Source organism: Oryx dammah, unplaced genomic scaffold (genome assembly GCF_014754425.2).
Source record: "Oryx dammah isolate SB20612 unplaced genomic scaffold, SCBI_Odam_1.1 HiC_scaffold_13, whole genome shotgun sequence".
In the NCBI taxonomy this organism is placed as follows: Eukaryota; Metazoa; Chordata; class Mammalia; order Artiodactyla; family Bovidae; genus Oryx; species Oryx dammah.
This window is the reverse complement of record NW_024070197.1, coordinates 47810640-47828320: the sequence shown is the minus strand read 5'-3', so window position 1 is coordinate 47828320 and position 17681 is coordinate 47810640. Positions and strand designations below refer to the sequence as shown.

Below are 17681 nucleotides of genomic sequence, written 5' to 3'. Positions count from 1 at the left end.
CCGGGGGCGGGGGCGAGCCGGCTCGCCTCCGCGGGCAGGGCCGGGCAGGGGAGGGGAGGGGCGGGGGGCGGCGCTCGGCCGGGCGGCCGGGCTCGGGCCGAGACAAAGGCGCCCAGGTCCGGGGGCTGCCCGCACCCCCTCCCGGTCGGCGCGACCCGGCCCGGCCGACCTTCCAGCCCGCCGCCATGACCGGGCCTGGAAGTCCTCCTCCCGCGGAGCCCCTCGCGGCCGGCTCCTCCCTCCAGGCCGGGCCCCACTTACCTGTGGGCGGAGAGCGCGCCTCGGACCCCGGTCCTGGCTCAAACGCGCTCTGTCGCCGCCGTCAACCCCCGCCACCGCGGGCAGCGCCACCGCCGCCTCCTCGTGCCAACACCGACGGGACACTCTGGGCCGCCGCTGCCGCTCGAGAGTGCGCCCCGCAACGGCCGCCCCGGCTCCCCCCTGGCCGCCGCCGCCGCCGCCGTTTCGCGCGTCCTCGAGCCCGCCGCGCGCTCCCGCTAAATACCACACACTGCGGCGGCCGCCATGAGGAGGCGCGGCCCCGCGCGCCGGCGGCCCGGAGGGGGCGGGGCTTCCACGGGCGCGCAGGCGCAGAGGCGCTCGCGCGGCCAGCGGCGACTTTCGCGGGTCGAGGTGCTGGCTTTCGAGAGTGGCGGTTGGCGCCCGCGTTCTGCGGGCAGTTGCTGTAACTGAAGACCTCGCGACCAACAAACATCGCGCTCATGCCCGCAACCGTCCCCTCCTGGGGAGGAGCAGGGCTTCGCTGCCGCGTCTGGGACCCGGTTTGCGCGCCCCCCCGCGGGGCTTTGTTCCGCGGCCCAAGGGGTCGTCCCGCGCGGCGGCCCCGCTGTCTACCCACTTGCTGTTTTCACACAGCGCCTCCTGCGGCTCTTCTCAACTCCGCTCTTTCCCAAAGGAAAAAGAAACGGGCTGCCTTAGCCACCGACCTGGACCCCCACCCCTAAAAGGGAAGAGGTCCAAGCCCCTTCCTTTAGCTTTGAGCTGCTCTTCAGCAAAAGCGGAACGAGTTTCAAAAGCTTATTTTAGGTGAAATGTGGGTAGTGGCACGCCCTTCCCCGTGTCCTCTGGAAGCTGAATGAGACTCGGGGTTTTCTTTTCCTGAAAAATAACAGGAAAGTCATTCAGCGTACTTAACAAATACAAAGTATATACCAGAGCAAAGGCTAGTGTCAGACCTTAAACTGGATTTCCATGTAAGAGCCTCCATAAAAATAGTATTGTGTGAAAACAAAAAGTACTTTTTATATGAGACTTTAGAAACCACCAGGGAACAGTCTCGCATTGTGTCCAAGTTCCTATCAATAGGAAATCATTTTAGATGGGAAGTTTTTATGCAAGCACCCCTGAGAACACAAAACTTTCGGCTTGAAAGTGAGAGGCACACAGTTATTAATATCTTTAGGTACTAATGCAAGCTGCTAATTTCCAGCTTCCCCCAACAAATCTGTAGTCTGTGTCTGTGTTGATACTTCTACTGTTCTCAACCTAGTACTTGCTTTTTGTGGCTACTCTCTTCCTCCGGGACCATTAGCACAGTGTTTCTTGAGGTTGGGGAAGTAAAAAAAAATCACGTGTTCTTAACCGCAAGCTATACTACTAATAGGCTGGTCCCCAAAGCCCAAAAGTCACTTGAAGAACTTGGGTAAATTGTATAGGCCCCTGCAGTAATTTCTTCAACAATAAATTCTGACAGGTTCTGTTACACACTGCTTGGTCGGGCTTGGAGTTTACTGAGTGAAGACATTATTTATTCATTCTTCAACACCGTGTTGGGTTCTAGGAGTACAGAGCCCCTAGTCCTGCTTTCATGTATATAGTATCTAGTGGGGAACATAAAAAATCAGTCTTACAAATCTATGACTACAACTGGGGAAAATGTTACAAAAAGGCGGGTGGTGGACGGTCCCTGGTGCTAAGAAGGTATGTAACAAACTAGGTATATAATATGACAGGTGACTAAGTAAAGAACCTAAGGATTAGAAGGAATTAACCAGTTAGAGTTGGACAAGGAGCAAGGGACTGGTTCCAGATTGGGAAAGGAGTATGTCAAGGCTGTGAATTGTCACCTTGTTTATTTAACATATATAAAGAGTACATCATATGAAATGCTGGACTGGGTAAAGCACAAGCTGCAATCAAATTGCAAGTGCAGGGAGAAATTTCAATAACCTCAGATATGCAGATAACACCACCCTTATGGCAGAAAGCAAAGAGGAACTGAAGAGCCTCTTGATGAAAGTGAAAGAGGAGAGTGAAAAAGCTGGCTTAAAATTCAACATTCAAAATACGAAGATCATGGCATCCAGTCCCAACACTTCATGGCAAATAGATGGGGAAATAGTGACAGACTTTATTTTCTTGGGCTCCAAAATCACTGCAGATGGTGACTGCAGCCATGAAATTAAAAGACATTTGCTCCTTGAAAGAAAAGCTGTGACAAACCTAGACAGCGGAGACATTAACTTTACGGACAAAGGTCCGTGTTACGATTTTCCCAGTAGTCATGTATGGATGTGAGAGCTGGACCATAAAGAAAGCTGAGCGCTGAAGCATTGACACTTTTGAACTGTGGTGTTGGAGAAGACTCCTGAGAGTCCCTTGGACTGCAGGGAGATCAAATCAGTCAATCCTAAAGGAAATCAGTCCTGAATATTCATTGGAAGAACTGATCCTGAAGCTGAAACTCCAATACTTTGGCCACCTGATGCAAAGAACTGACTCACTGGAAAAGACCTTGATGCTGGGAAAGATTGAAGGTAGGAGGAGAAGGGGATGACAGAGGATGAGACAGTTGGATGGCGTCACTGACATGATGGGCATGAGTTTGAGCAAGCTCTGGGAGTTGGTGATGGACTGGGAAGCCTGAGTGCAGTCCATGGGGTCGCAAAGAGTCGGACAAGATGGCTGAGCGACTGAACTGAACTGAACCAGTTGGGGGTCAGGGGTGACTTACTGGAAAGTGAAGGACTTGAGAAAGATGAAAGGCATTTCGGAAGAAAGTGAAAGTGAGTTAGTTGCTCAGTCGTGTCCGAATTTGCCACCCCATGGACTGTATGTAGCTCACCAGGCTCCTCTGTTCAAGGAATTCTCCAGGCAAGAATACTGAAGTAGGTAGCCATTTCCTTCTTCAGGGAATCTTTCCAACCCAGGGATTGAACTGGGGTCTCCTGCATTGCAAGCAGGTTCTTTACTATCTGAGCCACCAGGGAAGCCCTATTTCAGAAGAAAGCCTTTCCCAATTCCTGGAATGGAGAACAACTCCACTGCAGATTTTTTTTCTGGGGGGTAAGAGAAGGGCACAAGTTATAGGTAAGTGATGTAAACAGTCAGTGGAGTTCAGAGACTGCTGGGTTTTGTGGGCCAAGGTGCCAAATTATGTAATGGACAGCACTTCTCAGGCTAGTGAGGCTGAAAAAGGATTCATTCACTCAGGAATAAACTTGAAACTGAGCCTCAGCTAAAAGGTAGGAGGAGGAAAATGAAAAATCCTTCCAAACTGAGGTCAGATATGGAAGGGACAATCACAAAAGGAAAACGTGTGTCTAAGTCACAGTGTGATGGGGAGGTAGAGTTTGGCTGAAACTGGCCAAAATGAGCAAAGGGAGACCAGAGAGCACTTCGGTCTAGGCAAGAAATGAAGGCCTGAAACAAACAGCTGGCAACAGACATGTTGAGAATCTTGGAGAGACAATTGGCTCTAGGGAGCAATCAGGTGGATTTAGGGCGGGTAGGATATGGAGATCAAAGACCTGAGGCTGGTGATAATGACAAAAATATAGTAGAAATAGTTTTTGTTGTTGTTTAGTCACTAAGTTGCGACCCGATAGACTGTATTAGTGACCATTCTTAAGCATCTGCTCTGTTTCAGTCGCATGCATTACCTCATTACTCCTCACAAAAACTCCATAAAGCAATACCATTATTATCCCCATTTGATACATGAGGCAACCGAGGCATGAAGAGGTCAAATAACTTGCCTAAGTTCACAGAGCTACTAAGTGGCAAGAGGCAGGATTCAAATCCAAGCCCTTCTTTCATGCTCTGCTCTAAAGCCTATTCTGAGATTTTTAGCTTGGTAAATGGTGATGGACAGGGAGGAAACAAAGAAAAGTAAATTCTTGTTTTGGAGGCATTAGGTGTGAAGTGCCTGGGGAACGTGCAGAAAGAAGCTGGAAATAGAAGCCCAGGACTTAGGAAGGAGGTTGTGGGTCATTCCCCACAGTCCCGGCTCCGCCTAACCCAACCCTATCCTAGCCCACCCCTGTTTAGGGTGGAGCAGAGACGTGTGTTCTAGCAGATTCTCTGGAGTCACAGAGAACAGAGCCTAGTAGGGGAATTAATGAGGAAAACCCAGGTTTCTTTTTCAACAGTCATTTTGAGGTTTGTCAATTTCAATTCAATTAAGGCAAAACTGGACATTACAAGATGGAATATGGTAGGTACTTTTAAAATAGAATTCAATAAACTAAATTAAAAAGATAGGTATGAATGGAACACTATTCAGCCATAAAAAATAATAATAATAATGTCATTGTAGCAACATGGACTGTAGCCTACCAGGTTCCTCCGCCCCTGTGACTTTCCAGGCAAGAGTACTGGAGTGGGTTGCCATTTCCTTCTCCACGGGATCTTCCCAACCCAGGGATTGAACCCCGATCTCCTGCGTTTCAGGCAGGCGCTTTACCCTCTGAGCCACCAGGGCTCAGCAACATGGATGGCCCTAGAGATTATCATGCTAAGCCAAGAAAGAAAGAAAATACCATATGATATCACTTAAACGTGGAATCTAAAATACGACACAGATGAACAGACGTGTGGCTGCCAAGGGGGAGGGATGGATTGGGAGTTAGGAATTAGCAAGTACAACAAAGCCCTATTTTCAGCTCAGAGAACTATATCCAACATCTTATAATAAACCATAATGGAAAATAATATGAAAAAGTATATATATATATACTGAATCACTTTGCCATACAGCAAAAATTAACACAACATTGTAAATCAACTGTACCTCAATAAAATTAATCTTTAGAAAATGAAATGAGGAAGGCTTCCCAAGTGACCCACAGGTAATGAATCAGCTGGCCAATGCAGGAGATGCAACAGGCACGAGCTCAATCCCTGGGTCAGGAAGATCCCCTGGAGTAGGAAACGGCACCCCACTCCAGTAATCTTACCTGGGAATTTCCATGGGTAGAGGAGCCTGGCAAGCAACAGCCCAAGGGGCTGCGCAGAGTCTCCAGCATTGGAGGCAGACGTTTTAACCTCTGAGCCAGCAGGGAAGCCATACGCATTCATCAACAGCATTTTGCCCATTCCAAAAATGACACTAATTCCTTTGGCCCCGTGCTGGAGTACCTTATGAATTGGTGATTCTTTTAAGCTGCAGGAGTGCCCAGGACAAAGTGTTGCCTGAAGACGCCACAAGTCACTTACGAAGTATCAGAAGCAACTTCTGTTTCTGGAATTCTCGAACTTGATTTTCTTGGCTAGGTTGGTATCTGCTCTCCTGTAGAAAAGTTGAAACTACTGCTTCCTTCTCCCCCTTCCCTTTTATACAAAACTCACTCATGAGATTAATTTCATCCCCACTAATCTCATCTAGATTTGGGAGGGGCTTAATCTGGTTTAGTTCATTCCTACTGAGGGTATGAATGGCTGATAGATATGAGTGGGACATGAACACACATTAAAGTTTTAAACCTTGGAAGGAAAATAGCCCCACTGTGAAGTAACTACACATCCTTTTGTCAATAGGGAGGCAACTCTGCTTCCATGACAGTTAATCTAAAGAAAAGCATTTCTATAAATTCTAAAGCCAACCTAAATAGTCCTCTACTTGATGGGATTTCAGGATGAGTGCCAAATATTTTCAGGCCAGATGGGGAAAATATTTCAACCTTCCTAGTCCCCTTGAATCATGCTCCAGTGGAATGTAAAGTTCTAATTCTGTAGGTGACCCATAATAAAGACTCTAGTGACAGGAAATGATGTGACTTTCTTCTTTGCTAGTCATGAATAAAGCAGACACTGATAATAGTATCTAGATTTGGGGATCTTATATAAATTCACAGTAACTTGACATTTAATATAGGTCTGAGACCAATTTATTGACATCTTCTCAAAAAGAACTGTTCTTTCCATGATGTCTGGTGAGATTTTACCAAGAGATGAAGTAGGAGCAAGTGGAATAAGTAGAAAGTGTTTTGACTGACTGCATTAGTCCATGATTTTTAATAACTGAGTCATGTTCAAAATTGGATATCATTATTTCTTTCACATGGAAATTTGCCAAAAATACATACATATACATATTCTTTCTTCCACATTCTCTTGTATGACTGTTTTAAACTGTTCTATGGATTAAGAGCACTCAGGTGCACCTATGTAAATCTTTGGGCACACCAATGTTCTTAATTTAAGAAATATGAATTCAACTTTTATGATAATAATAATATATATATATTCTAGTTTTGTTTTTTGGAAACACCACTCAACTGGCAGGATCTTAATTCCCTGACCAGGCATCCAATCCAGCCCCTGGCAGTGCAAGTGCCGAGTCTTAACCACCAGATGGCCAGGGAATTCCTCAGTTATACAAAACTCTCAATTCGTTATTGCCCCTCCAATACGACAATACAATGCAACACCTTTCCAAATGTTCCCCTGAAAGCTCAAAGCCTTAGCCTCAACTTCACATCAACTTCCCCTCTCCCAGTCACCAGTGTCATTTTTCCAGAGTACAAATCCTGCCTTTGTTAAGTTCCTTTCCTGCTCCTGCTCTAACTGGTAGCTTTCTATATGGGCGGGCCTCTGAAATCCATGAGTTTTTGGAAGGTCTGTTTCTCAAACTTCTCTTCCATCAAGCCTCTACTAGTTCACTGGCTCACTTGATGAATGTGCTAGTGTTATTCAAGGCACACTGGCTGCCCTCCATACAGTCAAAGCAACTCGTCCTTTGCATGATTACATAAAATTCCAGATAACACCATAAAAATTGGCAAAACCAGTTAAGACAGTATACTTCATTTCTAAGTGTCTAATGTCAATACAATTATTTTTGTACAGATTGGTTCACAAGGCCAAAGCCATCATTCCCGGATCACTGGTGGGCTGTGTTTGTTTCCAGGCAATCATAGATATCTTTTGCCCAGGAAACCATTGCTATTAATATCTTCTCTTACGTTAGCTCGTTAATACCCATTTATCATTCAACTAACATGGATAGCTCTGAAGACGTATTAGCATTCCCTTCCAAGCCGAGCTCTGCCGCAAGCCATACCGGGAGCCTTTCTTGGCCTGAAACAGGCATGCACGCCTCCCTCCCAAATACTAGATTCCTATCAGCTTTGAGAAGGGAAGCAGGTCCCAACATGTCAGACATGTCTAACGCAAAGCAGAAACAATGTTTTCTTTATCAGACACACCTGTTGACAGTCAGTACCTTTCTGGGGGTGGTGAATGTATTAAACAGCATCCAAAACAAATTCTAACAAACCAGGTGGAGAAGAAATTGGAGCTATAGCATAAATACCCCAAAACATCGTAGGGACTAACTGCCGAAAGGTCCTCAGTGATCAGGAAGTGCATTCGTCCACAACTTTTTTTCCTTAATCTCTTTCTTCTCAAAAAATGTTATGTGCTAGGCACTAAATTTTGCAAGAAGCTGGAAAACCATTTAGGTTTTTAGGTACCTGGCAGTCTGTGGGGATGAGTGGTATTAAGAATAATTACTTTCCAGATATCAGTCTTACATCAATGAAACGCAATTAGTGTCCATCCCATCCAGAGCTCTTGATACAATCCCTGCCTCCCCTGACCTCTCAATACACACATACTTATTTCCACAGATCCAAATCTTTTCTTTATAGTCACCAGAAGTTAGATCTTTTTAAAACTTCTATGTTGATTTCCTGTTCTGTGCTAAGGAATACACTAAGCCTTTCTTTTACAGGGAAGGGCACAGCACAGTCACCACTGTGTCCCCATCAAGGCCTAGCACAATGCCATAGAGAACCCTCAACATTTTTGCTGAGCAAATGAGTAAATACTAGACAAGGACCATGTCCTAAAAACCTTGGCTGTCTAGGAATTCTATTTACAATTTTTAGTTTATATGTTTTCATTCCTTGTTGGAAGACATTTGTTCCTTCTTTCTTGGAAGAACTAGCATTTATTGGACTCCTAATGTGCTTGAATTTACAGGTTAGTTACTTTAAAGCTAACAACATATATGAAAGGAGTATCATATGGATAAGGAAATTGAAATAGAGAGGGAAAGTAACTTTTCCAAGGGTACCTAATAATAACGAGTGGAGTGAAAGCTGACAATCAGGCCCACCTGGCTCCAAGGCCTTCACTCTGCTCTATGTCTGTGTGTTTCAACAAAAGTACATTGATCTTTAAGTATTTACGCATGAATTCTTCTCCAGAGCCCTGAGGTCTTTGATGAGAATTTTTTAATTCAGCATTTTCATTTGAATAATTGTAGAAGAATTAGTAAAATATACATTATATTATCCGAACAACTACCTACAACTCTCTATATTAATTGAAAAATTAAGGCATATTATAACATTAAGGTGTGGGGTGATTACTGGAAACAATATAGTTGACAAGGACTGTTAGGATATGGCTTTTGACCGGGTAAAGGAGAGGGAGAGGGATTTTCATTTGAATTATTTTTAATCACCTATATTGCTTGACTTTTATATATATATATATTTTTTTGGCCAAGCTGAGTGGCTTGCAGGAACTTAACTCCCCGATCAAGAATTTCACTGCCACAGCAGTGAAAGCTGGACCGCCAGGAAAGTCCCTACTTTTATAATTAAAAACAGTAAAGGCAATAAAAGTCTTTAAGGACAAAGTCTGTGAGTTTTAGGCTTCAGTACTAGATTAGTGACCCCAGGCAAGTAATCTAACCTTTTTGCGTCCAAGTTTCCTTATCTATAGTAACAGACCCCCTCTTCTAGGGTGAGTGTGAAAATTATCCATGTGAAACATTTCAAACAGAGCCTGACTTGAGTAGACAGGAAAAAAAAAAAAACAACAGAAGGAGTCCAACAGATGGAGGCTGTAGCAGATAGACCAATGATCGCCCCAAATGCAACAATCTTCCCCCCCTCGCCCCAGCCCCCTGCCCCTGCTCCCAGATCCTGTGATGTTGGGAGGGGGACTTTGCAGGTATGATTGAGTTAAGGGTCTTGAGATGAGATTATCCTAGGTATGACTGAGTTAAGGGTCTTGAGATGAGGAGATTATCCTGGACTATCCAGGGGCATCCAGTGTAATCACAGGGTCTTCTAAAGAAAGAGGCAAGCAGGAAAGTCTGATAGAAAGAGGTGTGAGGAGGGGAGCAGCAATCAATGTGAGCCAGGAAAGAGTCACAAGCCAGGAAATGCAAACGGCCTCCAGAAGGCTGGAAATGCAAGGAAGCAGATCCTCCTCTGGATCCGCCAGAAGGAACTAGCCCTTCCAGCACCTTGACGTTAGCCCGGAGAGACTGATTTTAGACTGGTGACATCCGGAACTGTAAGAGAATACATTGCTGTTTTAAGTCATTGCATTTGTGGTAATTTGTTGCAGCAACAATAGGAGCGGAGACACAAAAGGAAGTCTAAGACCTCAGTCAGTGTGGGTTGGAAGAGAGCTGAGGGTCCACTGAGGATGGCGCTCTTTTGAATATCACAGAACCTCTGGAAACAAAGCAAAGGCATCCCTGGGCAAATCTGCCAACAGAGTGAAGGCGGGAGAATGTTGCCTTGTGCTGACGTTAAGATGGAAAAGGCCATCCAAGCACATGGAACTCCTTGTTTACATGCATTCAGTCTCACAGCCTTGGAATCCCTGAATCCATTGAGAGAAAGCAAGCGCGTGTCTGCTGATAAACTGTCCCCGCACGTTTGAACACTTGATTCCTAGTAACTGTCTCTTTGGTAGGCAATAAGAAACAGCTTCTCACAGCTCATTTCTTAATCAACAGAAACGTTGATTAATCAGGTTGACTTTCAGGCATGTGTGTATGCAAGTTATAGAAACATTTCTTTTCTTTCTCCTTCTCCCTTCCTTTTAATAAAAATGTAGCCCTCAAAGATATCCTGGAAAAAGCACTCAGGCTTACAACATTACAGCTTTAATGAGCCAAAAATTCCATTTTTTCCCTATTACACAGAACAATAATTCTTAACAGCTTAAATTTTCAAAGCATTTCACAAGCATTTAATTAATCCTCTCCACTGCCAGAGAGAAGGAAACTGATATTCATAATATCTCATACTGACATCCTTTAATTTGGCAAAACTTCCACTGGCTTCAAGAAAGCATCGGTACCACTAAGGTTATTTGGGTCACTGTTGTTTAATCAGCTCTCCTCACCTATTGAAACCCGGTCATCAGAGCTGTTTAAATCTTCATCTCATGAGGGCTAGATGGGGTAGGGGGAGCTGCTTTGAGCTTGGAAGAGAAATGGCAGTGATTCCCTCAGAGAAATGACAAAGCTCGTCTGTGGGGAACCTGCGAGATGGGGCTCGTGATGAAGGCCCTTTGCCAGTTGCATCAGAGCCTGATTCACTCCGGAGAACTGGGGCACCGTGATGCTATCGGGACGCCCTTCTCAGCCCTGGGCTCTCTGGAGGCCCAGGACAATCAGCGTTGAATTGCTCTGGGCTCTTTGCTTAGCCTCTCGGATGCATGGGAAGCTCTAGGAAGCCCTACTTTTCTCTCTTTTCAGACCTACTTCCTGAAGGTTTCACTGATACAGACTAGCATCGCAGCCTCACAGACCTAATGCCACTCTCCGCCCGCCAGCCATGCCCCAAGGGTGTGGCCTTGCCACCAGACCTGCTCCATTGACTGCAATTGGATGAGCTAATCCCTTCCACTCCATTATGCCAGCAACACAGTGGCCAAAATAATGTCATTCCATTTTCAATTCAAAGAAGCAAAATTCAATAAATGCTTCCTGAGTACCTGTTTTGTGCCAGGCACTGCCCAATCCTAGCCAGACAAAGTCCCAGGCCCTTAACAACCTTGGTTTTAAGTCAGATAAATAGTCAAATGGCTGTAATACAAGTACAGTAATGAAGGTGCCTGCAGGCTGTTACCAAGAGAAGAGGGCATGAAAAGAAGGGGCAGAGGTGGGGGAAATAACATATATGGGGGGTGGGGAGGAAGCACTGGAGGGCTTTTAACAGATGGTATTTAATATGGCTCTTACAGGATAAGATTTTCATGAGCATCGTGGGAAGGGGGGATACGATAAAATAAGAAGTGTATATTTGGTCTCTGTTCCTGACAGAGGCCCCTCTGTTCCAGACCATTCCATTTCTCGTCCTGTATACCCCTCCATCTGGCTGTTCTTGTGTATCCATCATATCCTTTATAATAAACTGATAATGGGAAGTAAGGGCCCCCCTGGTGGCTCAGTGGTAAAGAATCTGCCAGTGTAGGAGATGCGGGTTCAACCCCTGGGTCTAAAAGTTCCCTTGGAGCAGGAAATGGCAACCCACTCCAGTATCCTTGCCTGGGAAGTCCCATGGACAGAGGAACCTGGCCAAGAACAGGGTTATGATGGGGTTGAACATCCAGCTGGTGTCTGGAGAATTGATCTAGTTGTTGCTCTGGGAAAATCCCACACTTTTGATGTCAGGAGTACTGTGAATAAAAATGACTCAGAGAGGGTATTCGAAAACAAAGGACTTGGGAAGCTGCAGGATATGTGGGAGACAGAAGCGTGGCCTAGCTGGGTCTTGGAGGAGATGGAACTGGATAGCTAGGTTGAACCAGGTCTTTGTGGGCCATAAACTTTTATCGATGTGTTTCCCCAACTTAGATTATTCTTGCACCACTGTCAGAATATTCTCCAGGTCCACATATCATCTCTACTCTTCTTTACTTCATACTATTCTTGTTAATTCACCATTTATTGTTTAAATGTAATGAACACTCTGTACCAAGGGTCAGCAAATGGCCCCAGAGACCACATCTAGCCCATTATCTGTTCTTATATGGCCCATCGGCTAAGAATAGATTCTACTTTTTTAAGTGGTTGGAAAACATTGAAAGAAGAAGAATATTTGATGCCATGTAAAAATTGTGTGTTTAGTTGCTCAGTGATGTACGACTCTTTGCAACTGTAGCCCTCTGGCTCTTCTGTCCATGGGATTCTCAGGGCAAGAGTACTGCAGAGGGTTGCCATGTCCTCCTCCAAGGGATTTTCCCGACCCAGGGATTGAACCCTGGTCTCCCGAGTTGCAGACAGATTCTTTACCACCTTCTGAACCACCAGGGAAGCCCATGTAAGAATTATATTAATCCAAATTTCACTGTCCATTAAAAGATTTTTTTGGACACACCTATCCCCAGTCATTTATATGTGGTCCATAGCTGCTTTTGTGCTATCACAACAGAATTGAGTAGTTGTGACATAGACCATACATGGCCCACCTAAGCTAAAATATTTACTCTCTGGCCCTTTACAGAAAAGTTTGCTGACCTCTGTTCTATAGTAAATATATGCATTTGAAAATCCTGTCACTTGTCATAATGAAAAGCGACGGGAACAAATCATTTAAAAATAAAAGTAACACCAGAGGTACACACTCAAGTAACACCTTGGGAAAACACTGATTTGTTGAGCAGGCACTTTTTGCTAATGTCTTTAAATGGGATGGTAATGATAGAAGTTACAAAGTAGTTCCTGGTTTCACTTGAATAAGAATAAAAACTTTATGTATATTATCTTATTTAATCCTCAAGATTGTTGTTGCTCATTCATGTCCAACACTTTGCAACCCCATGGACTGCAGCACGCCAGGCTTTCCAGTCCTTCACCATCTCCTGGAGTCTGCTCAAACTCATGTCCATTGAATCAGAGATGCCATCCAACCACCTCATCCTCTGTCTTCCCCTTCTCCTCCTGCCCTCAATCTTTCCCAACATCAAGTCTTTTCAAATGAGTCGGCTCTTTGCATCAGGTGGCCAAAGTATTGGAGCTTCAGCATCAGTCCTTCCAGTGAATACTCAGGGTTGATTTCCTTTAGGATTGACTGGTCAAGACGGCTGATTGGAAGTAATGCTATTCGCCTTTTAGAGATAAGAAAACACAGGCTTATAGAGGTGAGGCTCCTTGCCCAGGGTCACATTATTAGTAAGTGACACATTCAGGATTTCATCTCAGGTCTTAAGAGGTCAAGCCTATTGTAGGTTAACCATTAAAGCACCATAATCTCTCACATTGTGTGACCGTGGGATGCCCCACTGAAAGTCTGTAACCAGGAGGAGCCCTTGAAAGTTCTGAGGCAGAGAGTAACATAATCAGAGCCCTGCTGTTCAAGGATTAGTCCAGGCATGCTCAGCAGGAAGGAGTGGACTGGGTTCTCTGGAGACAGAGAGACCAATTCATAGCCTCTCATAGTAGATTAGTAACACTATCGTGATGGTGAATCCAAGGGGCTTAATGGCAAAATGGACATGTGAGGTGAGGGAGAGGGGAGAGTCAGAGTCCCTGGAATCTTTATGATAACAGGATGATGAGCAGATTGGGACACAGAGGCTAAATGCAGTCAGGACATGCTGAGCAGCCTCTGGGGTTATCCAGTTGGAAATGTACAACAGACAGGAGGAAATTTGGGACTGGAACTTGAGAGAAGCATATGCTCTGGGGTATCATCTACCTATAAGGGATAGTTAAAACCACGGACGATAATGAGTTTCAAGGACAAGAGTGTACTGAGAAACAAAAGGGCATTAGGGAATGTCCATGTTCAGGGAAAGGAAGGAGGAAGAAGAGCCAGCAGAAGAGAGATAAAGAGAGAAGATGGGAGGAGGGGGCTCTAGTGAGGGGCTAGATCACAGAACTGGCAGGATGGTGACTAGGAGTAAAAGGGATTTATAAGAATGCTGGGGGTCGTGTACTTCTGTGACCAGAGAAAATAGGAGAGGCTGGGGAGTGAGAAAATGGTGAAAGATTCAGACCCAAGAGAAGCAAAAAACAATGGTTAAAAAAAATTAGCATCTGGTATTGAGCTGTATGAGCTGCTTGTAGACCCAGTTTTGGAGATTTTGGAGATTCTTTGTCAGTTTCTTTGTTTGCTATTATTTTCTCCCATTCCGAAGGCTGCCTTTTCACATGCTTATAGTTTCCTTCCTCATGTAAAAGTTTCTAAGTTTAATTAGGTCCCCTTTGTTTATTTTTGGGCTTCCCTGGTAGCTCAGATGTTAAAGCGTCTGCCTGGAATGCTGGAGACCTGGGTTCGATCCCTGTGTCGGGAAGATCCCCTGGAAAAGGAAATGGCAACCCACTCCAATTCTCCATTCTGCCTGGAGAATCCCATGGAGGGAGGAGCCTGGTAGGCTTCAGTCCATGGGGTTGCAAAGAGTCGGACATGACTGAGCGACTTCACTTTCACTTTGTTTATTTTTGCTTTTATTTCCATTACTCTGGGAGGTGGGTCATAGAGGATCTTGCTATGATTTATGTCAGAGAGTGTTCTGCCTATGTTTTCCTCTAGGAGTTTTATAGTTTCTGGTCTTACATTTAGATCTTTAATCCATTTTGAGTTTATTTTTGTGAATCATGTTAGAAAGTGTTCTAAGAACACATTTGAGTCAGTTCTAATGAGGTGGATGAAACCGGAGCCTATTATACCAGACTTTTGGACTATGTAGGAGAAGGCAAAGCTGGGATGATATGAGAGAATAGCATTGAAATAGGTATATTACCATATGTAAAATAGGTTACCAGTGCAAGTTCAATGCATGAAGCATGGCGCTCAAAGTTGGTGCTCTGGGGCAACCCAGAGGGATGAGGTGGGGAGGGAGGTGGGGGCACTCAGGATGGGGGGACACATGTGCACCCGTGGCTGATTCATGTTGATGTATGGCAAAAACCATCACAATATTGTGAAGGAATTATCCTCCAATTAAAATAAATTAATTAATTAACAAATTTTTAAAAAGAATGCTGCTGCTGCTGCTAGGTCACATCAGTCATGTCTGACTCTGTGCGACCCCATAGATGGCAGCCCACCAGGCTCCTCTGTCCCTGGGATTCTCCAGGCTAGAAAACTGGAGTGGGTTGCCATTTCTTCCTCCAGCAACAACAACAAAAAAATAGCATCTGCCAATCCCAAACTCCCGATGCAACATTCTCTTAGACCCCTCCTCCTTGACAACCAGTCTGTTTTCTGGGCCTGTGTCTGTCTCTGTTTCACAGATAAGTTCATTCGTGTCATTTTAGATTCCCACATACAACTGATATCATATGGTATTTGTCTTTCTCTTTCTGACTTAGTCTGATCATCTCCAGGTCCATCTATGTTGCTGCAAATGGCATTATTTCATTTTTTTATGGCTGAGTAGTGTTCCATTGTATATATGTACCACATCTTTATCCGTTCTCCTGTCATGGACGTTTCAGTGGTTCCCATGTCTTGGCTGTTGTGAATAGCGCTGCAATGAACATTGGGTTGCATGTATCTTTTTTCTTTTGGATAAATGACACGATTTTACTATATAACACAGGAAACTATATTCAACATCTGTGATAAGCCATAATGGAAAAGAATAAGAAAAAATGCATATATATACATATACATACACATATATACATGTATATACATATACATATATACATGTATATTTGAAAAAGAATATGTGTGTGTGTGTGTATATATATATATGCATATACCCACCTGCCAATGCAAGAGATGTAAGAAACGTGGGTTCAGTCCCTAGGTCACAAACATCCCCTGGAGGAGGGCATGGCAATCCATGCTAGTATTCTTGCCTGGAGAGTCTTATGGGTGTAGGAGCCTGGCAGGCTATGGTCCATAGGGTCAACAAAGAGTTGGACACTACTGAAGTGACTTAGCACACACACGCACATATAATATAACCGAGTCACTTTGCCGTATAGCAGAAATTAACACAACATTGTAAGTGAACTATACTTCAGTTAAAAAAAAATCAAGGAGGGAGATTAATCTTTGCAAGGAAGCAAGACCCATCTTGGTCATTGTAATGCTTTAAAATTGTATCCATAAATATACCTTCTTTTAAAAGGTAGAGCTTAATCCCCCAACCCTTCAGGGTGAGTTGGACTTGGTGACTCATTTCTTACAAATAAAATAAGACAGAAGTCACTTTCAAGAGAGGTCAAAAAAAGGCATTTTGCCTTCCTTCTTGCTCTTTTTCTTCGGGATCACTTGCTCTAGGAGATCCAACCACTTTGCTGTGAAAACACTCAAGTTACCCTCTAGAGAAGTCCACACGGTGAGCAACCAAGGCTGAGGCCTTCAGCAATAGCCTTATGAATAGGCTGTCTTGGAATGACTCTCCAGCCCCAGTCAAGCCTTCAGAATGCTAGCAACCCCAGTCAGTCAACAGCTTTACTGCAACTTCACAAGACTCTGAATTAGAATCACCAAGCTAAGCCATTCCCAAACTCCTGATCCACAGAAACAGTTTAATAATCTATGCTTGTCTAGGGCTTCTCTGATAGCTCAGCTGGTAAAGAATCTGCCTGCAGTGTGGGAGACCTGGGCTTAATCCCTGGGCTGGGAGGATCCCCTGGAGAAGGGAAAGGCTACCCACTCCAGTATTCTGGCCTAGGGAATTCCATGGACTGTATAGCCCATGGGGTTGCAAAGAGCTGGACTTGACTGAGCCACTTTCACTTTTCTTTCCTGTTTTAAGCTGCTAAATTTGGGATAATTTAATACACATCAACAGGTAGCTAATAAAGTCAACAATAAGAGCCTCCTGGCCTGAAACCACTAAGATTTCCCCCTTCCTATAGCTTAGAAACTTAAAACATAAAGCAACCTCAAGGACTCCTAATCTAGTTCTCCAGCGTGGGGAAGGATTGATGGTAGAGAATACACAAATACCCCTGTTTCCAAATTCTACACATAAAGTGAAACATCTCTGCCCAGCCACACAGCCCTTCCTTCTCAATGCATTTGTTCATCCACCCATCCATCAAATATCAGTTAAGCACCTCCTCCATCTAGGCACTAGCAAAACAGCACTGAGAAAGGCAAACCTATTCTCTGGAGCTTACATCTTAATGGGGGAAAGTAGTGATAATACTAGCAAGCGCATAATAATTTCAAACAGCATTAGATGTTGTGGAGAAAATAAAGTGATAGGGAGATTGAGTGGATGGGAGAATATAATTATTGGTAGGGAGAAAGCAATGAGCCTGCCCCAATTATTGTGGGGGCCAAAGTGAGAATACATAGAGGCTCCAGACACACATCTAAGTATTGAAAAATTATAATCCAGATAATAGACTCTTCATGAAGATACACCCTCATAAAGAATACCAGGTTTGGGGACTTCCCTGATGGTCTAGTGGCTAAAACTCCACACTCCCAGTGCTGGGGGATGGGGTTTGATCCCTGGTTGAGGAACTAAAGATGTGTGTGCTGCAACTGAGACCAGGACAGCCAAATAAATAAATATTTTTTTTAAAAAAAGAAAAGAATACCAGGTTTGAATTTAAAATCTGCAGCTTCTCAGAGTTTCCCACCAGAACCTGGCAGTCCAGAGGCCAACTTGATCATTAGCCCCCCTCCTGACCTGCACTTCCCACGCTCCCTTACCCAACTCTTTCCCACACATCGAGGGACCTCACCTGGGTACGTGGCACCGCA

The 17681-nt window shown here is 44.5% G+C and overlaps 1 protein-coding gene across 1 annotated transcript in view; it reads right to left on the bottom strand.

The window, feature by feature from the left end:
• The window catches only part of SIAH1 (siah E3 ubiquitin protein ligase 1), a 27667-nt gene extending 27244 nt beyond the window's left edge, over positions 1–423 (bottom strand). The window contains exon 1 of the mRNA XM_040253591.1: positions 262–423. The gene's annotated coding sequence lies outside the window, so the exon portion shown is untranslated. The remainder of the gene's footprint in view (positions 1–261) is intronic.
• Between the last annotated feature and the right edge of the window lie 17258 nt (positions 424–17681).